The sequence below is a fragment of the Rhinoderma darwinii genome, chromosome 8 (genome assembly GCF_050947455.1).
Source record: "Rhinoderma darwinii isolate aRhiDar2 chromosome 8, aRhiDar2.hap1, whole genome shotgun sequence".
In the NCBI taxonomy this organism is placed as follows: Eukaryota; Metazoa; Chordata; class Amphibia; order Anura; family Rhinodermatidae; genus Rhinoderma; species Rhinoderma darwinii.
This window is the reverse complement of record NC_134694.1, coordinates 58,634,417-58,658,686: the sequence shown is the minus strand read 5'-3', so window position 1 is coordinate 58,658,686 and position 24,270 is coordinate 58,634,417.

Genomic DNA, 24,270 nt, shown 5'->3' with positions numbered 1-24,270 from the left:
TGCACACTTGCAAACCTCTGGAGGATCCTAGACACCAGAGACCGGGACTCCAGAGACACCAGCAGCTTCAAATACCTGTTTGCTGCTTTGCAATGGCATTTTAGCAGCTGCTCTCCTAATCCTATTAATTTGTCTGGCAGAAACATTCCTCATTATGCCTTTATCTGAGCGAACCCATCTGTGCTCTGAATCAGCCACAAATCTTTTCACAGTACGATGATCACGCTTAAGTTTTCTTGAAATATCCAATGTTTTCATACCTTGTCCAAGGTATTGCACTATTTCGCGCTTTTCGGCAGCAGAGAGATCCTTTTTCTTTCCCATATTGCTTGAAACCTGTGGCCTGCTTAATAATGTGGAACGTCCTTCTTAAGTCGTTTTCCTTTGATTGGGCACACCTGGCAAACTAATTATCACAGGTGTCTGAGATTGATTACAATGATCCAAAGAGCCCTAAGACACAATACCATCCACGAGTTTAATTGAAAAACTAATAATTAAATGTTTATGACACTTAAATCCAATGTGCATAATAATTTGGAGCACGGTGTATATATTTAATCCCTTGGCGCCACAGACATTTTTAGTTTTTTCATTTTCGTTTTTCACATTCCGCCTTCCAAGAGCCATAACTTTTTTATTTTTCTGTAAAGTGGTGTGAAGGATTATATTTTGTGGGAGTAGTTGTAATTTTTATTGCCACTATTTAAAGCACCATATAATATACTGGGAAACTGAAAAAAAAATACTTTGTGGAATGGGAAAAAACTGTGTTTCCTCCAGTTTTTAGGGGGGTTTGTCTTTATGTCATTCGCGGTGAAAACAACAGCTAAACTTTATTCTGCTGGTCAATATGATTCATTTATGTTGTTTTTATTATGTTTTACTACATTTACAATAAAATAACTATTTGTAAAATAGTGTGAGGGCTTATTCTTTGTGGGACCAGGTTTTATTGGTACAATTTTTAGTTATATATGACTTTTTTTAACGCTAAGGTGACAAAAACAAACAGCGATTCTGGCGTTTAATTTTTTTATGGTGTTCACTGCGCGAGTTACATAGTTACATAGTATGGGTGAAAAAAATACATATGTCTTATAGTAAAATAATGATAAATAGTAATAGTTTAGACTTTTACGGATGCGTCAATACCATTTTTTTTTTTTCATTTAGTTTTTGCATTACTTTAGGGAAAAAGTTTTGTTTAAAAACGTGTAATATTTTTGTTATTTCTTGTACACTACTGAAAACTTTATTTAACTATTTTTTAACTTTTTATTAGTCCCCCTAGGAGATTTGAACCAGCAATCGTTAGATCGCTGGTACATAGATCTTGCTAGAGAACAGTAATAATATTAACCAGTTGCTGATGCCCATAGACTATATACTGCAGAATGTTCCCCTCCACGCCTCTCCCATGCCACCAGATTTAAATATATCACTTATTTTATTACACCCTATCGATGCCCTATATGTTCTCATAAAAACAAGACCAAATAGATATAGGCTGGCAAAGGAATAGAACAACAATCTGCTATTAAATTGGCTCATGGCTAAAACTTGAAAATATGCCTGGTCAAGAAAGGGGGTAAAGCTTCTGGTCAGGAAGTGGTTAAAGTTTTTTCTCCATGATTTTACATTAATAGTGGATTCTTAGGACAGAATGTAGGACATGCCTTACTTTCTACTATTGAATAGCCTAGAAGCCATTTTGAACCCATAGATCATGTAAAAACAATAGGGAAAATACAGCCTCAAGCAGGCTGCAACAATATAATGTGAAAACTTTTTTTACACTGAACCCTAACATTTGCATTTTGACTAGAGAACATTAACGCTGACAAGTTAAGCACATACAAATATGAATTTTATTAATGTATCACAGTTTTTCTATTACACAAATAAAATATCAAATAAGAAGGGTGCAAAATGAAAAGTTGAATAAAGAGATGCCCTTTCCAGACACACTGCAGTCGTTCCATGCAGACATAGTGATGAGGCAGATTGCACATGGGCAGTGTATAAACATTATCTGCCATCCTACTGTATCTAACATGGTCTACACTTAAATTAACACAATGCTCCATAGCAACTTTCAATTATTGCAAAGAGGGATAACCTCAAATTTTTTCCTTTCAAGCCACACCTCTAATCCCGCCCAATCCTCGCAAATGCACACCCTGTTCAGCCCATACAGTATCATGCTCCAATAGTGCCTCCCACACAGTAAAATGCCAAATAGCTGACCTCAAACAGTATAATGCCCTCTAGCGACCACCATACAGTATAATGCCCCCATAGCTGCCACCATACAGTATAATGCCCCCATAGATGCCACCATAAAAGATAATGTCACCATAGATGCAGCCATAAAATTGAAAGCCAACGCAGGTGCGCCCATATAGTTCAATGCCCACACAGATGCTCCCATGCAAGTATAATGCCCACACAGATGCCCCTACACAGTATAATTCCCAAACACATTTCCCCACACAACATAATGCCCCATAGCTGCCCCCTTGCAGTATAATGTCCCGCCTAGTTGGCCCATACAGTATAATACCCCATAGCTGTCCCATACAGTATAATGCTGCCTTAGCTGCCCCATACAGTATAATGCCCCCTTAGCATAGTGTCAGTGCCCAAATATAAAGTGCCAGTGCCCATGTAGATAGCAGCACACACAGTGCCCATGTAGATAGCGCCACAGTGTCCCATGTAGATAGTGCCCCTATATAGTGCCACAGTGCCCATGTAAATAGTGCCACACTTCTCTTAAAAATAGCACCACCCCCACTGTAGATAGCACTACCCTACTGTAGATAGCGCCATTGGGGCTCCCTCTAGGAGCGGAATCCCAGGCCAGAGCATAGGCAACATTCTGGCAAGAAATTCTGCTTCAGGATTAGCCCCTGACATCACTGTCCATATATGGACAGCAACATCAGGCGTTCCCTCTTGGAGTGGAATCCCCGGCCAGAGTGTCCGCAATGCTCTGGCAGGGGATTCCACTCCTGGAAGAGCCACTGACGTCACAGGCCATATATGGATAGTGATGTCAATGGCTTCACTGGGCTCAGAGCTTAAAGTAGCGCTGTGCCTGGGGAGTCCTCGATAAGTGGAGGAGCTCCCTCTGCTCCTCCGCTCTGTACTAATGCTCAAGAAGGGAGCTGACGGTTCCCTGCTTCAGTGCTGGGTTCAACTGCATCTGCGTCCAGAGCGCGACACTGCCCGGAATCCAGGACTGTCCCACTGAATCCAAGATGGTTGGGTGCTCTGTTTGTGTTTTTAATCATTGCATTCGTTTTGATTTATCATCATTCATAAAGCACAGCAGGAACAGGACGCTTGTATTGTAACACATCTGTTTCTGTGAAGGTTAAAGAACTGAATGTATTTTTCTGTATGTGAAGACTGTACATGAGAATATATATTTATGTACCTGATCCGCTGTGTGGGTCTAGTGATGACAAGACTCTCTCATGCTGCGTGTCTGTGAGATTTCTGTTTGTTTGCAAATCCTCTGCCCCACATCTTGCTGACAGGAATGGGGTATGAGAAAGCTGCTGACATAGAAGAAAAGATCAGTGCTTGACTGGATTCAGAGCATAATATACAATGCATTGGGGAAGATTTACTAAGCATAAGGCGGCAGCATTCAGGCACAAATTGCAGCAAAAAAGAGAAGTACTTTGTATGCACCAAATTCATTATAGGTTTTAGACACTTTTAATATTTTTTATATAAATAGAAAGTATGATGTCTTTGCCACATATGTACAGGAGTGTAACTTTAGTGATTGCAGAGGTGGCAGTTGCACCTGAGCCTGGTACCTCTGCCTCGTAGAAGGGCAGCTGTACTATAAATAACATGCGAGAGTGGGTCTATTGTTCTATAGGGTCTTTAAAACTATAGTTGTGAGCTTATTACAATGTAGTATAAATATATACATTTGTTTATTTGTTGTATCTGGAGGTTAGTGATATGACTTAGGCTGGATTCACACGAACGTGGCGTTTTTGCGGACGCAAAAACGCGGCGTTTTGCGCGCGCAAAAATCACTTGCCAGCTCCGTGTGTCATCCATGTATGATGCGCGGCTGCGTGATTTTCGCAGAGCCTCCATCATAGAGATGATTCTAGCCGACGTCAGTCACTGTCCAGGGTGCTGAAAGAGTTAGCTGATCGGCAGTAACTCTTTCAGCACCCTCGACAGTGAATTCCGCTCACCATATCTAGCAACCTGTTAAAAAAAAAAGAGGTTCGTACTTACCGAGAACTTCCCGGCCGTTGCCTTGGTGATGCGTCCTTGGTGACGCGCCCTTGGTGACACGCCTCTCTTGACATCTGGCCCCACCTCCCTGGATGACGCGGCAGTCCATGTGACCGCTGCAGCCTGTGCTTGGCCTGTGATTGGCTGCAGCTGTCACTTGGACTAAATTGTCATCCCGGGAGGTCAGACTGGAGGAAGAAGCCGGGAGTTATCGGTAAGTTAGAACTTTTTTTTTTTTAACACGTTCATGTATATTGTGATCGGAAGTCACTGTCCAGGGTGCTGAAACAGTTTAACTCTTTCAGCACCCTGGACAGTGACTATCTCCTCACGTCGCGTACCGGATATTTTTTTGCCGGGTTCGGCCAAAACTATTTCGGCCGAACCCGGTGAAGTTCGGTTCGGTTGTCCAGGTTCGCTCTTCTCAAAGACACTCCGTTTGGATGTTTGTAAACAGAAAAGCACGTGGTGCTTTTCTGTTTACATTCATCCTTTTGACAGCTCTTGCGCGAATCATGCAGTTCGCACGGAAGTGCTTCCGTGCGGCATGCGTGGTTTTCACGCACCCATTGACTTCAATGGGTGCGTGATGCGTGCAAAACGCCCAAAGAACGGACATGTCGTGCCTTTTTTTCAGCGGACTCACTCTGAGCAAAAATCACGGACATGTCTGCACGGCCCCATAGACACATATAGGTCCGTGCAACGCGCGTGCAAATCACGCGCATTGCACGGACCTTTTTCACGTTCGTCTGAATAAAGCCTTAAAGATATTGTTTAGAATAGTTACAGCGCCATCTGAAGGGATCAAGTGGAATTAGTTTGGGCACAGCTGGGTGGTCTGTGTCCTTAATTACAGGCTGGTTGTGACATCAACATTAATGAGCAGGAAGCTGGAGATGGTTTGAGAAAGAAATAATTGCAATGTGTAGCAATGTAATTACAAGGTGTGCTGGCTCTCTCATTAAATATTCTGTGCTGCCACTGTAACCTTTTTGTGCCATCAATGAGAGGCTGGCAAGGATCTAGAGGTGAGAGGAAACTAGCTGCAGAAATTATTGTGAATTAATCGCTTTCCCTTTAATCAGAGTTACAGGGCTAATATATCCATATCTATCTATCTATCTATCTATCTATCTATCTATCTATCTATCTATCTATCTATCTATCTATCTATCTATCTATCTATCTATCTATCTATCTATCTATCTATCTATCTATCTATCTACAAGATTAGCTCATAGGATTGACAACTCATGGGATAGACAGTATGACAGCAGTAGGCACACCACGAAAGACAAGTCTGCTATTATACTTAAAGTGGATCTGTAACCTCAATATACTGCCCAGAATAAGGCAAGCATATTTTAGGGACAGGTCCATTCTTCTATTAGCAAGAATAGCACTAAAAATATTCTGCCGTTTGGCTAATATAAGCGATCTGAGAACACACCAGACTCATAGTTATGAGTCTAGTGTATTTAAGAGGAGAGCTCTCCATCTGCCTTTTTTGTGCCGTTTTGGCATATAAGAGAACGGACCTAGTGCAGCATGTTGAGGTGACAGGTCCGCTTTAAAGAAATAGTGAAAATGAACACATAAAACAAGACAAATACACAAAAGTCCACTGCCGGACTGGTATCAACTTATCATGCAGCATCCCGAACTGCCAGTGTGAATGCCTGCTGCCCAGCACCACACACTTAACAGACTGCTATTTACTACTAGCAACTGTCAGTCTAGCTCCCACAGCATTGAGCCACCTGATCTTCCCCAGGCTAAGAACCATGTGTGTGAGCTTTTCCCCTTTTCAAGGCATAGCACAGGTAGCAAATAATCAAGCTCGTTTGATGTCCAAACTCTGCCCTGTCCATGCCCAGCTTTATTCACAGCACAGCGTGATCTCACGAGATCACAATGTGACGTAACTTTTTCCCACAGTTCCTTCACCGGAGCGATGGGAGAATTACCAGACATCACCTCCAGCCGTTCCAGGACTGCTGCTGAGGAGGATAATTGTCCCGGCGTGGCTGTAGCCAATGTCTGGTCATACTTCTGTAGCTCCAGTGAAGGAACTGCGGGAGTAAGTGACGTTACAGCGCAATTTCGCGACATCACACTATGCTGTGAATAAAGCTGGGTATGATTAAAGAGAAATGTATGACGCTGATTGGTCAGCATGATACACTTTGCTTTACAACGCCCACTTGTTGAAACAAAAACAAAAAACGCCCAGTTGCGCTTTTACAAAAAATCTGTATAAATGTAAAAATTATTTTACATTTATTTATATATTTGCAACATACAAAAATATTAAATAATTACTTTACATTTTCATATATAAAACCCTATCCACCCTCCCCCCAGGAGCATCCCAATAATTATATACATATCCAAAAGTCCCTCTTTCTCCCCTTTTATGTACCATATTTTTTTCCCTATCTGGGAGTTTGACGATCCATGGATCCCACATCAGAACTAACCTCAGAACTACTGCTCAATTCATAGTTTATAGTCTTCAATATTATATTATTCCATCCACCAATCTCCAGTCCCCCTGCTGCCATCCAATGTCTTGCAACTATCATGGCTGGAGATCTAGGGATACTAATCTCCAATACCAATTCTATGCTATAAATCACCTTCATCTAAAACTTATGGACTCTTGGACACCAAAAAATTAGGTGCATAAATCCTGCATCCTCCCTGTCACATCTGGGGCAGTTGGTATCCTTTTACCTATTAAATTTACCTAATTTCTTCGGAGTAAAGTACAATCTATTAATTATAAAAAAAATTGTGATATCCTGTGATTATTATTAAGAGATACTCTCAAAGATCTATCTCCAACTTCTACCCATTCATCCTTTTTAATTTCACCCAATTCTCTCACCCATTTATCCCTATTATTCTTTCTATCTATTGTGTCCCTTTGTGCTCTGAGTACTTTATAACTCTTAGACATAAATCCTTTTTCTCCTTTACTTGCATACACAAATTCCAAAATCGGACACTCATTTATTTGAAACACCCCTCTATCCTGTGACCCTCTTACTGCGTGTTTTAATTGCCAGTATCTAAATACTGTGCCTCTTGGAACTTCCTCTTCCCCCCCATATAGTGTCTAACTACTTTAAGTTATCATACTGAAAACATTTATTTATATAAGGCCCCATGCACAGGAACGTGCTTTTGCAGCCACAATTACCCCAAAAATCCATGGGAGAATTGCAACCCCATTCATTTCATTTTCTTAAACGCGAGAATTTCTTCCAGCTAGTAATAAACCAAAGTTGTCCAACCATGTAGTAAACTCCAAAGTCTGGCATCAATAACCCTCCTTCTTTCCCTTCTGACAAAAGTAGGCTGAGCTTAGCCCTAGGTTTTCTTTTTCTCCATATCATATCAGATCAGATTAATTTTAAACCATTTTTCCCCCACCCAGATTGGACAGTTATTGAGCACATACAGGATCTGAGACAGTGCTATCATTTTTAGCAAGGCAATCCTATCAGCCATTGATAATGGGAGCCTTTTCCAAATTTTTCCCCTCAATTTCTTTAACAGCGGAACTAGATTCAAATCCAAGTAACTGGATATATCCTGTGACACCATCACTCCCAAATATTTAAATGCCTCTCCTTTACCCACTACTTTAATTTTATCATAACACATCTCCTCCTCCTCCAGAGGCATTATTATTGATTTTGCCACAAATCCCCAAACTTTAAATTAATTGCATTATTCTCCCCATCGTGCGGGCAGGTCTATGTACTCAGCACCGCAAACAAACAACTTATCCTTTGCTTCAGTCCAGCCAACTCTTCCCTGTGGAAAGCTGGGTACCCAGGTACCTGTTATATGTTATCCTTCTCTCCCCTTCTCTATACTTTGGCCTCAGCAGATGAGTCTCGTCCCTCCGCTCCTGAGTCGTCCAGTCCACTGGAAAAGGTACTTGGCTCCAGCCGAGTCTCCCAAGTTGGTTCCTTTGCCACACACCCGAGACTCCTCTAGAACGCCCTCAATGACACCACATTAGCATTCCTACCTTACCCGCAAATACAGAGACACAGCACAACGGCATTTCCCCTCACACAACAGCACATGCTGGGACACAGCACTTACTCCTCTCAGGACTTCACACTTGCAGAGGTGGCTGGGGCAAGAGCGGCGTGCATCCTCTTGTGGAAGACCCGACTAGAGGTGACACCAAGCTATGTAGTATTGTTCAGTCTATGGAAGATGTTCGTAAATTGCAAGCTGATTTGAACAAACTGAGGCCTCATGCACACGACCGTAAAAACACCTGTTATTGCGGGTTGTAATTACGACCCGCAATAACGGGCCCATAGACTTCTGTTAGTCACAGGTACCTTCCCGTCTTCTCACGGGAAGGTGCCCGTGCTGTTAAAAAAATAGAACATGTTCTATTTTTTCATTTTACGGGCCGTGCTCCTATACTTTATAATGGGAGCATGGCTCGCAAAAGCGGCCGGCTGCCCGTGGCCGGCCATGCCCGCCCGTGCTCGTAATTACGAGTCGTAATTACGAGCACGGTCGTGTGCATGAGGCCTAAGTGTTTGGGCATCCACTTAGCAAATTAAGTTTAATGGAGATAAATGTAAAGTTATGCATCTGGGTACGAACAACCTGCATGCATCATATGTCCTTGGGGAGCTACACTGGCGGAGTCACTTGTTGAGAAGGATCTGGGTGTACTTGTAGATCATAAACTAAATAACTGCATGCAATGTCAATCAGCTGCTTCAAAGGCCAGCAAGATATTGTCGTGTATTAAAAGAGGCATGGACTCACGGGACATGGATGTAATATTACCACTTTACAAAGCATTAGCACGACCTCATCTAGAATATGCAGTTCAGTTTTGGGCTCCAGTTCATAGAAAGGATGCCCTGGAGTTGGAAAATAATACAACGAAGAGCAACGAAGCTAATAAGGGGCATGGAGAATCTAAGTTATGTGGAATGATTAAAAGAACTAAACCTATTTAGCCTTGAAAATAGACAACTAAGGGGGGACATGATTAACTTATATAAATATATGAATGACACATACAAAACATTTGGTGAAATCCTGTTCCATGTAAAACCCCCTCAAAAAACAAGGGGGCACTTCTTACGTCTGGAGAAAAAGAGGTTCAATCTGCAGAGGCGATAATCCTTCTTTACTGTGAGAACTGTGAATCTATGGAATAGTCTACTGCAGGAGCTGGTCACAGTAGCTGCATTAGATGGCTTTAAAAAAGGCTTAGATAATTTCCTAGAACCAAAAAATATTAGCTCCTTTGTGTAGACATTTTTCCCTTTCCTTTCCCATTTCTTGTTTGAACTTGATGGACTTGTGTCTTTTTTCAATCCTGCTATGTAACTATGTAACTACGCATCACCTGCGACAAAAGCCGATGTCTGGTCATTCTTCTGTCGCTCCGGTGAAGGAACTGCGGGAGTAAGTGACATCACAGCGTGATCTCGAGAGATCACGCTGTGCTGTGAATGAAGCTGGGCATGATTGAAGAGAAGTGTATGACGCTGATTGGTCAGCATGATACACTTTGCTTTACAACGCTTATTACAAAAAATCTGCATAAATGTAAAAATGATCAGAACTTTGTCACTAATAAAAGTTTTTTTAAAAACATAAAAACAAATCAGTAGTTATCTACATCAAAACGTTTATTATATTAGGTATGAGTTAGGGATATATAGTAAACTGGTGACAGAGTTTTTTTAAGGGTGTATTTTCATAAGTCTTATTTGTTCTGTTTTTTGTTTGTTTTTTGCCGCGTTTTACGTCATTGTAGCCAAAACGCGGTGAAACCCGTGCCAGAAACTGCTAAAGTAAATACACCCTAACTATGTTTTCAATAAAACCCATCTTAGGCCTCGTTCAGACAACCGTAATACATATTAGGTACGCAAATCCCAGTCAGGTTGCAGGCCTAAGACCCAAACTAAAAGTATCATAGGGATCCAGAGTAACTATGCTGGTTTTCAGATCTGGAATCCAAAAGGAGGGGCAAATGACATAGTTCTCAATTATGGTCAGATTTAATGCAGAGTTTGGAACACAAGTAGAGAGATCAGCCATAGTCAGATGTATAGATGTACAGATATGCCCACGTTTACCTTGGCTTAAATTTAAAATGTATCATAAAACATATTTAATACAAAATAGTGACATGCTATTAAAACCCTTGAACGACTGAAATGCCCATCACAATTAATTTGTTGCTACACAGACACATATACGTAGCATGGACATCTCGTGACAGAGTATCAGAAAATCATGTTTTTTGCTGGTCATCTTGTGCCACACATCTCAGAATAAAAAGATGTTATAATGGACACAGCTGAAAGGGTTCGGTATACAAGCGGGGAGATCAGGTGTTGTCACACATAATGCAGAAATCGGTACACAAGTAGAGAGATCAGCTGTGGTAAGACGTAATGCAGGTGTCGATACACAAGTAGGCAGATCAGCCGTGGTCATACTTAAAGGGGTTGTGCCACAAAACACATGTATCCCCTAGCCACAGGATAGGGGACACATGTGTGATCGCTGGGGGTCCGACCGCTGGGAGACTGGAGAATTGAAAGACCCCCGAAGTGCTCCATATATAGTCAGTGCTGTCGGGTGCTTCCCGACATATATGTTTCATGTATACATATAACGGATGCCATCAGTGGCGGATTAAGTGTACCATGGGCACAGGGCTGTTGACACAACTGGGTCCCCCTCCTTCCCCCTCACATGCAATTCAACACCCCAACCCGCTGACACTGTACCCGTCAGTGCCCCTGACCTGGCAGATACAGGTTTTAGCACTAGATAGAGCTGCTCTGTATTCAGGATATAAACCAGCTGTATCTCAAAAAGTTAAAATAATTTTTTATAAAACATATTTAGAAAGTTGCACCAAACACACTGATAGACTATTTTATTAAAGAAAAAAAAAAGATAATAATAATAACAATAATAAAAAAATTTTAACACCTCTCTTTAAAGCGTAACTAATCTTTTAAAAAACTTTTGACATGACATAGTGATATGTCAGAACTTTTAATCGGTGGGGGGTTCGAGCACTGAGACCCCCACCGATCGCTAAAGTGAAGCAGCAGAAGCGCACGATTGAATGCTGCGCCGCTTCGTTTCTGATCGCCATTCCTCGAAGTGGTGTACGTCCGTACACTGCTTTGTCGGGTTTCCGAGAAAAGCAGATCAGAAACGAAGCGGCACAGCGGTCACCTGAGCGCTTCTGACACTTTGTTTTAGTGATTCATGGTGGTCTCAGTGCTCGGACCACCACCGATCAAAACTTCTGACATTTCACTATGACATGTCAGAAGTTTTTTAGAAGTTTACATACACTTTAAAGGGGTTTTCCCGTGAGGGACATTTATGACATATCCTGTGGATCCTGTCAGATACGAGTGCCACCTCTGGGACCTGCACCCATCTCTAGAACCAGGCCCCCTAAACCCTGTTCTACCTCTTGCAAGCTACGCTGTTTCTGTAACTACCATTTAGTTCTATGGGACTTACGGAAACAGTGTAGCTCAGCGTGCTACGCTGTTTTCGTAACTCCCGAACATGAAGTCAGGAAGTGGCCGGGAGGGAGCGAGAGCAGAAAGAGGTAGAATGGGGTTTCGGGGGCCCCGTTCTAGAAATGGGTGCGGGTCCCAGAGGTGGGACCTGCATCTATCTGACATTTATGACATATCCTGTGGATATGTCATAAATGTCTCTAGTGGGAAACCCCTTTAAGTAGTCAGACACCCCTCCACTTGTAGTAAAATAACTACTGAGGGCTGTATGGGGACATTATATTGCAAGGGGAGGTCAGATTGTCTGACTGACTGCTGAGGGCTCAAGAGAAGGGTTTGAGTGTCTGACTCTGACGTCTCTATGGTGGGGGGATGTCCCTCCCATAGAGACCTCAGCAGTTAGTCGCTCAGACCCACCTTATCGAGCTCCCAGCAGTCAGTCAGACAACCTCCCCTTGCAATATATTAGTAACTACTGAGGACTCATCCCCCATAGAGCCCTCAGTATTTATTAAACAGCAGGGGGGGTTGAGTGTCTGACTGCTGAGTGCACTATGGGGCGGATATTATTATCCCCCCATAGAGTCCTCTGCAGTGAGTTAGTTGGCTGGGGTAGGAGGTGAGTACCACACTAACCTCACCGCATGAGCACCGCCCTGCTTTCCTGTTCCTCTCTGGCGGTGCATGCATTGTCAGAGAGGCATGTTCTAACTTCTACCACTAGCCCTATTCCGCCCCTGCAAATGCTGTCCCTCACCCAGGCCCGATATAGCTTTTTTGCTGCCAGAGGCGGACATTGAAATGATGTCCCCCCAGATTTTGATTTACATCCCCCTGGCTGTTGTACATCACTAGCAGCGTCCTCCAACTCTTGCAGATGAGCCGTTGCCTTGTACTGGCATGCGCGGTGCAGCCGGGCATAGTACACCACGCTGCACAGTGCGTGCCCAAGTAGTACAAGGCAATGGCGCATCCCAGAAAGTTGGAGGAGACTGGTAGTGATGTATAACAGCTAGAGGGATGTCAATCAAGCATGGAAAGGTGGGTTTGGAGGCAGGACTATGTGACTCTCCAGGATAGCGGCACCGCCCCATGGCCCTTTAATGAGTAATTAATATATTGTGTCAGTCGTTTTAAAAGTTGATTTGATAGATTTTGCTGCATCTGAAAAAAACATACAAGTGAATATATGGAAAATATTGTCAGGTCATGTTTCACTGGATGGTGGTGGTTCAAAGGGTTAAAACTACCCCTGAAAACCATTCCATCTGTCCTGCAATTTTGTTATTATAAATATATTCTATATAATTACAGCTCTAGAACCAAGCTCTGTGATATACAGCTCCAGAACCAAGCTCATTACATATATACAGTACCAGAACAAAGCTCAGTACATATTTACAGCACCAGAACAAAGCTCAGTAATACAGCACCAGGACCAAGCTCAGCACATAAAAACAACACCAGAACCCAGCTCAGTACAAAAATACAGCTCCAGAACCAAGCTCAGCACATAAAAACCAGCACACATACAGCTCAATTTAGTGAGACCCCTGTATAGGTTTGTACGGATAAAACTACAGCACCCAGCATGATCCGAAAAATGGTAAGGATATGCTGGGAGTTGCTGTTTCCCCCCAAAAAAGTATCATACCACCCATCATCTCACTGCAGATCATACGGTGACTACAGTACTGATTAGAGGCAGATTAAACATTTACATTAAGTGACTCACCGGTGACTTTATTTCAGATTCTAGTTCTTCTTTTTCTCTTTTCCTCTCTATCCGGTCCAGACCTATATGATGACTTCTCCCGGCCACGAGCCATTTCTGCAGTTTGCCACTCAGATGTCTTCAGCTTCTCACTTTTCAAACATTTCTGCATCTATAAACAAAGATAACATTCTCATGGTGCCACAAAATATGTCCCTAAATATAATAGTGCCGTACACCTCACCTGTAATTATCTAATTATAATAACACCATACACTGTCCCTGATTATAATAGCACCATACACTCTGTCCCGGATTATAATAGTACCAAACACTGTGACACACACACACACACACACACACACACACACGCATACACACACACACACACACGCACACAAACACACACACACACACACACACGCATACACACGCACATACACACAGACACACACAAACACAGTGCTCCCTGTAGATAGTGCCCCTATAGAGCCCCCAATATATTTTTCCCCATAGAGCCCCCTGTAGATAGTGCCCCCATAGAACCCCCTGTAGATAGTGCCCAACATATAGCCCTCCTGTTGATAGCGCTCTACATACAGCCCCCTGTAGATAGCACTGTGCATATAGCACCCCCTGTATATAGTGCCCTACATATAGTCCCCCTGTAGATTGTGTCCCACATAAAGCCTCCCTTGTAGATTGTGCCCCACTTATAGCCCCTTGTATATAGCGCTCTACATATAGCGCCCCCTGTATATAGTGCCCTACATATAGTCCCTCTGTAGATTGTGTGCCACTTAAAGCCTTCCCTGTAGATTGTGCCCCACATATAGCCCCCGCTCCTGTAGATAATGCCACTCACACTTTTAAGTGGAAAAAACAAACTTTACATTCTCACCTTGATCCCGTTCCCATGCCGTCCTGTGTCAATGCAGGCCTGCACTTTTCTAAGCAGGTCTGAGCGACGCAAGCCGTAACTTGCATCTTTGAATGGCGCAAAGTGGCAGGGCAGAATGCCATGCCCCGTCAATCAGCGCCCTTCAACAAAAGAAGCGGCGCAATGACGTCATTGCTCCGCTAGCATCATTGATTGGCAGGGCAGAATGACTTTCCATGCCAAAGGCGCTGATTGGCGGGACAACTTATTCTGCCCTGCCAATCAGTGTCATTGTAAGGCGCTGAATGGTGGGCATGGAACGTACCCGTCTATTCAGCGCCTATGCATGTAATTGCAGGTATAAATGCAGGTAGAATTAGAGCAGGAGGGGGTGGCGGCGGCTGGTTTCAGTTACGCTGCCGCCCCCTCAGAGAGGTAGCAGGCAGAACGGTGCGGCCCTGCCCGGCCCTATTCCCTCCCAGACCACCCCTCCTCCTCATTAGCGGCACCCCTATTCCCTCCCAGACCACACCTCCTCCTCATTAGCGGCACCCCTATTCCCTCCCAGCCCGCCCCTCCTCCCCATTAGCGATGCCAGCACGCTGCAATGCCAAATTACAGTCAATAACAATCTCTGGGGTAAGAGTACCTGGGAGGATGTTCAGGCAGATGCTCGGAGTAGTAGACACGTGGCACAGGTGATACTTGACGTGGCAGATGACACCAGACATGTCAGATGATACCAGATGTGACTGATGAAACCAGACGTAGCAGATGATACCAGACGTGTATGATGACATAGAATGTGGCAGATGATAGCAGACGTGGCAGATGACACAGAACGTGGCAGATGATACTAGACGTGGCAAATGACACGAACGTGGCAGATGACAAAGTGACTCCAACACTAGATGCAGCTCAGGAACAAGCACATTTACGTGATACAGGATATAGGTAGTAGGAGATGAGAACCATGGGAGCAGGATAACAAGGGACCATTTGCAAGACTAACATGGGAATACAACAACACCCAGCCAAGGAGTGTAAGGGCAGAGCCCTTTATATAGTCCAGAAAGTAAGGGAATAGGTTAGGGAACATTTAGTTGGTGTGCGTGCTGGCCCTATAAGGCAGGGGACATGTGTGCACGCACCCCAGAAGCAGGAGGATGCAGACGTGTGAGTTGGCGTCTCCTAGGAGGGAGACGCCGTCAACCTTCTAGTGTTCCACGGACACAACAACAGTGGCTGATTGGATATTTGCTGTGGTCAATCACCTTCATTGTCATGGCCTGAAGCATTGTAAGTTGAATGTGATTTCTCTTTACAATAGCCCAGAAAAGGCCATTGTAAGCCTCCGTCACAGCCATAGATTGCATTTTGTTAAAGTGTAGCTAAACGTTTGACAAACTTCTGACATGTTATAGTGACATGTCAGAAGTTTTGATTGGTGAGAGTCCGAGCACTGAGACCTCCACCAATCACTAGAATGAAGCGGCTGAAGCGTTCGTGTGAGCGCTCAGCCGCTTCATGTCTGTTCGGCTTTTTCCGGAAAGCCAATGTATCGGAGTACGGGCTCATAGACATGACCTGCCTAAGTAGAGTCGTGTGTTAGTGAACCTTCGCTTATCCCTTCCTATCCCTCCACCCCCACCATTTAGAAAGACACGTGACACTGAGGTTGGATGTGAAATGGCCACAGCAGCCGTTTATTAATTTCACAGTTTTATAAAATACAATTTACATCCGAAACATTCGGATAACTAATTAGGAATCCAACCAGAGAATTCCTCCTAATAATTCACATGACCCAACATGGGTCAGAATCATAAATAACAATTTAACGTTAACCTTAATCCGAGCAGGGGAAGTCCTTGAAGCCATTTTAGATATTCCTTTTTAAACACCCCGAGTTAGCAATCTGCAACCACCACCAACCAATTACCTCCAGCCGTAAACCAGCTCGGAGGCACCGCTCACCTCTGCAGATGGCTCCAACCACCAGAAGACCACTTCAAAGGGATAACACCCGATGAAGTCTTCAACCATGTACCTTTTTTGGGGGACGCATACCCCCGATGCGACCCCCCCACCATTTTGTAGTGACTGACCTCAAGGACTCCCCCCGCCACAGCGAAACAGGCCTTGACAACCTTAAGCCTGTGAGTTCCGCCACACCACCACCGCCCTTTCAATTCCCTCAGCTATTGCCAGGCTCCACAGATCAATCCCAACCTCGGTCAAATGAACCCCATCACTCCTCCAATAGTTCCCCATTCCTGACTCCAAATCCCTATGCCGCACGCAAATGCCCCCATTTTTGGCTACAAAATGGGACACCGCCCGGTTAACTTTAATCCGAGCCTTATTGACTCTTTCCACTGACCTAGCCAGTTGCCATTGTTTCCTTGGGACAATGTCCGACCACACTATCACCAACCTGGGATAAGAAACCCACAAACACAACATATCGTATTTAATATCCCGCACCAACTTACGAAAGGGGCGGACTCCCAAATCATTCCCACCCACGTGCAATACCAAGACCTCTGGGACCCTATCAAACCTCTAAATCCCAGCCAATGCAAAACCGCATCCCGCCGCGGAATGCGCAACTGGCGACCGTCCGGGCGGACGTCCGCCCTCAAAGCCCCCCAATGCACGTAAGAGTGGCCCAGCAACAACACCAAACACGGAGGCGGATCTGAAACGGAAAAGAAAGTTAGATACCAGCACACAAACATGTTTTTAACCGCTAACAACAAGACTCATAACAGATGGGGGCGGACATAAGACCTAAATCTGTTGGACTCCCAACGACCGATGCGCCGCACCCCTTCATCATCCAACCCCCAGCGCCCTGCTTCTGTTGCTGCGCCAATCCTGAAGGAATGAGATGAATACGGGCCTCCCGCGACACCGACCGCTGCCAAACATTTTTTAAATACAGCTCCAAATTGAAATCTGGACAAAAATGACCCATCCTCGTGACACAGTAATGGCAGCTCTGGAGATCCCCCTCATGGCTCAAAACCCTGCATGCAAGCGACCGGGCACATAGCCGAACCCGGGAGGGCGAACAAAACTATCAGCTTACCCTTTCCTAATTGGTCAGTTTTCGACCTCCGCAACCATACCTCGAGCCGGTCCGCATATAGGCTCACCCCCCCCAGTCTCAACCCCCCTGCCCGCTTGGTACTAGGCGACACCAGTTCGCCAATTCTAAATGCCCCAAAGAACGCCAAAGAAAAAGCGAACCGAAACAACTCCATCTCGGCCGAAGAACGACAGACCGATGCTAATGATCCGCCCACAGAGCTAAGCAGAGAAAACGACACAGGCCTTCTACAATCCGCCTCGACCCTACCTCGGCGCAGACCCTTCAAAGCCTGTCCCACTAAAAATTCCTTGGGTATATCCCGAAAACCCCACAACTTAAAACCAAACGCTACCGCAGACATGAAACGATTAACCTTTGCCACTGAAAACCCCGCCTCCCAGGCGTCCCCTAACCAGTACAAAAGTGCCACCAACCTGTCTCTATCCGTGTTGACGTCACCCAACTCTCTTACCCACTCCTCCCACTGCCTCCAACAAGCAGAATAAGCACTCCACGTTGTGCGCGCCAAGGACCTCTCCACCAATCGTTCTACGGGACCGAGACCAGATCCCAGAGATGTTCCGGACAAGCCAAACCGAGACGGTCCGCTCCCGGTACCAATTGCCGAAACCGGTCCCACTGCGAGCGAGAGAGAGCATCAGCGATACAATTCCGTACCCCCGGCACATGAACCGCCACCACCCATGCGTTCAATGACAAGCACACCAACACTAAATGTCGCAACAACTGAACTACCGGCGGAGATGATGCCGTGATGTTATTAATGGCCAGCACCACCCCCATGTTGTCGCAGTAGAAACGAACCTTCTTATCCCTGAGCCTGTCCCCCCAAATGGTCGCCGTAACCACGATGGGGAACAGCTCGAGCAGGGCCAGATTCCGCGTGAATCCACTGGACACCCAGCTAGCCGGCCATTGACCTGCGCACCACGGACCTCCCCCGTACGCTCCAAAACCGCCCGCCCCAGCCGCATCCGTAAAAATATTTAAATCACTCGTATCCTGTGCCGGAGCCATCCATAGCGAGCAACCGTTATACTGGCCCAAGAAGTCATCCCATACCTGCAGGTCAGCTCGATGCTCCTCCTTGAGCCGCACGAAATGATGTGGCGCGCGCACCCCTGCCGCTGCCGCCGCCAAACGTCTACCAAATACCCTCCCCATTGGCATAATCCGGCAAGCGAAATTCAACTTCCCCAGCAACGACTGAAGCTCACGCAGCGCCATTTTCTTTAACCTACAAGCCCGGCGTACCTCCTGAATCAAAGCCCCCAACTTATCCGCAGGAAGACGACACTCCATTGCCACCGAGTCAATTTCGATACCCAAAAAGCAAATAGTCGATACCGGGCCCTCAGTCTTTTCTGGCGCCAAAGGGATCCCAAAATCCCCCGCCACCTTCTGCAGTGCATGAAGCAAATTACCGCAAACCGGCGAACCCCCTGGGCCGACGCACAAAAAATCGTCCAAGTAATGTATCAACGAGTCGACCCCAGCTACTCCCTTCGTCACCCACTCAATGAAACTACTAAATGCCTCGAAGTATGCGCAAGAAAGGGAACATCCCATCGGAAGGCACCTATCCACGTAAAAGGCCCCATTCCAAAAACAACCCAACAGCCGTTGGCTCTTTGGATGAACTGGCAACAACCTGAAAGCCGCCTCGATGTCGGTTTTTGCTAACAGCGCACCGGGACCCGAAGCCCGAACTAACCCCACCGCCTTATCGAATGAGGTATACACTACGGAGCACAACTCGTGATCAATCCCGTCATTCACCGACGAACCCCTGGGAAACGATAAATGCTGAATCAAACAAAATTTCCGAGGCTCGCGCTTTGGAACAATACCCAACGGGGACACCACAAAATCTTTTGTTGGCGGATCAACAAAAGGCCCCGCCATGCGGCCCAACGAAACTTCTTTAAACAATTTTTCCGACACGACCTGAGCATGCAAATAGGCCGACTTAAGGTTCCTCCGCATAACCGGGACCTCATAAGGAGGCGGAGAAATAATAAAACCAACCGAAAACACTTCGTAAAGTAACTTGGCCACCGCCCTATCCGGATACTCATTTAGATAAGGGACCATCCTTTCCACCCTCACCGGTGACGACCCCTTGACTAACCGAGGAGGACTGGTTCCCTGACTTCTTCTTTCGCATACATTTTGCAGCGCCGTGGGATGCCCCATTACACTCTGAACACACGTGCTTGAACTTGCACGTGGCCCCGAACTTACACTGGCCATCGTTGAATTGCCAGCAGAATCCCAACTTTGCCCCGGCGCCTTGCCCGACCTGACTGGACTGGCCTCCCTGGCCGACGCTCCCGGGAAAGGACTGCCTAACCGGAGCCGTAACCCTTAACCAGAGAGCAATATCCTTCTGGTCCCACCGAATCGCTGGCCGAACCGCTTTTCGCTGACGGAATTGCTCGTCGTATCTTAGCCACGCCTGCCCCCCGTACGCCCTATGAGCCTCCCCAATGGCATCAAAATAGCAAAACAACGCCGAACAATTTTCTGGCACCTTTTCCCCTATCACACTGGCTAATATTGCAAACGCCTGCGACCAATTGACAAACGTCTGCGGGATAAGCCTATACCGCCGACGTTCCTCCTCATCCTTCTTACTCTCGTCCCGCTTGCTCTTATCCAAATTGAATTTAGCAAGCGGCAGGAGAGAAAAAATCTTGACGTATTCGTCCTTCCATATTCGCTCGTGCACCTCCTGCTTTAAATGCGCCCCCAACGGACCCTCGAAGCAAACATACACCTCCCCACGAGCACGATCATCAATACGCACCCTATCGCCTTCCTTTTGCGCCTCGGTCTGTACTGACACCGCGACCGCCTCTTTCGCCGCCATCCCTGGCCGCGCCTGTAACGATCCCCCGTCCCGGGGGCCTTCCCAAACTACCGCCGGGGACACCTCCGTAACTACTGGAGCCGCCGCCTTATCTAAACGCCCGACCAGCTCCCGCAAGCAACCCACTAAGTCCGCTAGACCCGCGCCGTCGCGCCCGACCGCGTCGCTACCGGCCGCCGACGCTACGCTAGCAGCCCCCCCGCCGACACCCGACATAAAAATCGCAGGATATGGCAAAGACGGAGTTATGCACTCACCGGGCTGCACAGGCGCTGTGTTCCCGTCAGCCGGACCATCCTGACCTCGCCGATAAACGTCCAGTTCACCTTCCTCCAGCTCCTCTCTCGCAGACGACTGGCCATCCCACCGACATCTCCTACACGGTGACGACGACGCGCTGACAGATGGGCCGGCAACCTGCCGTCCGACCGCTGGGACCCAGACTTCCGACCGGACCTGTTGCCTCGTCGTCGCTGCAGCTCTAGGCGTCCGTCTAGACGATCCCGATGAAGCCTGCCCCCTGGCCGGAGCATCACCAGGCGGGGCGGCCGTAGATTGTCCTCCAAATCTTCCATCCGATGGGGGAGGGGTGACAGGGAGCCCGGCCTGCGACTCCCTGATTGCCGTCGGACCCCGTCGCGGCCGGGGATTCCTGCCAGGACGCAGGGCCTGGGAAGAGGCGGCCCCCCCAGCTGCCTGGCCTGCAGCGTCCTTTGTAGGGCTCCCTCTGCGACGCCGTGTCTGCGGGACCACCTCAGGGCTGAGGCGTTCTGGAGGGCGAGACCGCCGGGAGTGACGGGTAGACCCGGCCTGAGTAGGAGTGGGGGTTGCCGACTCCCCCCCCGCTGCCATATTACAGCTAGGAAGGGGGCCGGGGGAGGGGAGCCTATCTCCTTCAGCCACAGACCTCGGGTGCCGTGCCTGACGTGGCGACGATTCGGCGTCCGGGACCGCGGTGAGTGCCGCCACGGTCTCCTCCAACCATCTGGGACCGTGGTGCACAGCTGCGGCTCGCAGCCGCGCAAGTATGTCGGCCTCCGCCATAAAACCGAACGGGACAGCGGAGGAGCTTATGCAGTGTGTGTTACTCCTCCCGCTGCCTCCGGTTCAATGCCGAAAACAGCGGGAAGCTTGGTAACGGCCCCTAACTCCTCCCTGTCCCCAATACACCCCCTCCTAACTCTCCCTCATAATTAACCCTTCATTAACCCTTTCCCTACTATGTCCGTCATGGAGGCTTCCCTCCTAAGCCCTGCGGGCTGTGTCCAGCCTCTTCTTTCTATGGAGTCCGTACACAGATACATTTATTTCCGGAAAAAGCCGAACAGACACGAAGCGGCTGAGCGCTTCAGCTGCTTCGTTCTAGCGATTGGTGAGGGTCTCAGTGCTCGGACCCCCACCAATTCAAACTTCTGACATGTCACTATGACATGTCAGAAGTTTGTCAAATGTTTAAGTCCATTCGCTCATTTGCTCTGCTTAGAGGTTAGATAAGAGAGAAGCTCACAAGTTTGTTATTAATAAAAGAGGCTTAAGGTACTATTACATGTCCCCGACATGGGCCGTGTAAATGAGCGCCGATCAACAATACAGCTCGTTGATCAGCGCTCATTTGCTCCTATCACACAGAGCAATGATTCGATATGCAAAGGGACGAGCGCTCGCTACCCCGATCGCTCGTCCCCATACATTTTCATCATTTCGGCAGTGCAGCTCCCTGATTACACAGGAGTTGTGCTGCCGACAACAATGATTTTTAATTTTGCATAAAAGAGCAGATCAGCAGATGAATTCATATTAGCGCTCATTTGCCCGATCATTGGCCCATGTAATAGGGCCTTTAGGCCCCTTGCACACGAACATGCTTTTGCGGCCGCAATTCCCCCAAAAACCCACAGAGAATTGCGGCCCCATTCATTCCTATAGGCCCATGCACACGACCGTGGTTTCCACGGTCCGTGCATGGCCCAGGAGCCTGGACCGCAGAAAGAACAGACATGTCTTATTATAGCTGTGTTCTGCGGTCCAGGCTAATAGGAAATAATGGACGCGGCCATGTGCACGGCCCGCGATTTGCGGGCGGCACGCGGGTGTCACTCCGCGGCCGGCCGACGTGAAATTCACGGCCGTGTACATGGCTACGTTCGTGTGCATGAGGCCCTAGTCATAAGGTAGTTTACCATGATCCATGCAAACTCATGCTGATTATTGCCATTCTGCTTGCTGGAGGTAACATTTTTCTGTTGAAATTAAATTGTTTGGAACTCAAGAGTGGTCCTAGAGTCTTCAGAATGTTGAGTCAGATAGTCGGAAATACACCCGAACCTTACAGAAGGAAGAATCTTCATAACACCCCATTGTTGGAGTGTTGGGGATGGTGGAGGGCTTAGAAAGGGATTTTAGCAACTTTCTTGGCTACTTCTCCAATTTCAGTTGTTTTATATTACTTTTTCAAAGGCAACTCTAATCAAATACATGTTATCACCTGCGCAGATCCATTTACCTGTCAACAAGCATGATCATTATATTATTTATTATTGTGTAATAACAGTATGCAGATTATTTAAACATTTAACTTCAGTGGGAGAATTGTCTTCCACAGTTGTCATTACTCCTTTTGACACTGCATTACTCAGCAATATGAAAGGATGAGCCCAGGAATTTGAAATCAGTGGTCTATAATGAGTTATGATGAGACATAATGTTCACTGGTACTTTTATGTTAGCATTATTATTATTGACTGGAGTTTTTGGTCTGTATAATGCCCTTAGCTGTTAATATATCACTTCATGCTGTCCTTGAATGCTCTATGCTGGCCTATGGTGCCAACAACAAAGTTTTTTTTGCTAGTTAAAGAGTCCAAAATACAAAATGAAGCTTCAAAGAAACTCCTAAGGTGAGAACATATCAGAACATATGATTGCCAGACAGCAAAGTCATTAATTGAAAACTTCATCAAGAAGAGCCAGACTGATGACAGCAACATAGAGAAAATAATGAAAAGAAACATATGTTGCTAGCTATAGAGAATTGGAATGAAACCAAAGGAATGTGGGCATGGACTGGTTTGTGCAGAATGGACAGGGTATAATAACTCCACCTTGTTGTCTGTCTTGCGTTCTACAATGTGTGCGCCAAGCATTTGTGATAGCTAGAAATGAAATAATCATTGATTTTTGTCAGTTTATTCCCAATTCTGTAGACCATAAAGTGCTAATTCTTTTAGTTCCTTGGATTTCAAGTGATTTGTGACTGTGACAGATTGTCGTCCAGATTATTGCTAAGGTCCACTGGTTCAATAATTTTCCATTGTTTTAGGGTATTTCTTAACTCTTTTTACACACATGGTCACAATTATGCAATGATAAAATAAATCAGATTTTATCTTATTTTTTTGTTTTTTCCATTTTACAAGTCTGGAATTTGTTTTTGTTAAACATTGCTTGCATTTTCCACATGAAAATGACTATGTTAGAACAATGTTCCTTTCATCGGCTAAACCCGATAACATGATATAATGCTCATACTTGCAAACATTTCTGAAGTAAATGTGAACATGACGTGGCTGCATATGATATTTATGTCTTGTAAATTTTGAAAGGGTAATCTCTAGTCCACTACTCTTTTTAATCCTTTTGCCCCTCCATATTGTCAATGAGAAAAAAAAAAGATAAACTTGGACAATTATGCCGGCTTTCTATATTTATTCTCATCTGGGATAGATATGATACTCAGACTATTCTTCTAGCATATTCCTTTTTCATGCTTGGATGAAATTACAGAGGTCAATGTTTCTATCACAGCAGAATACAGTTTTTAAAATTGAAATAAGTTATGAGTCTTGA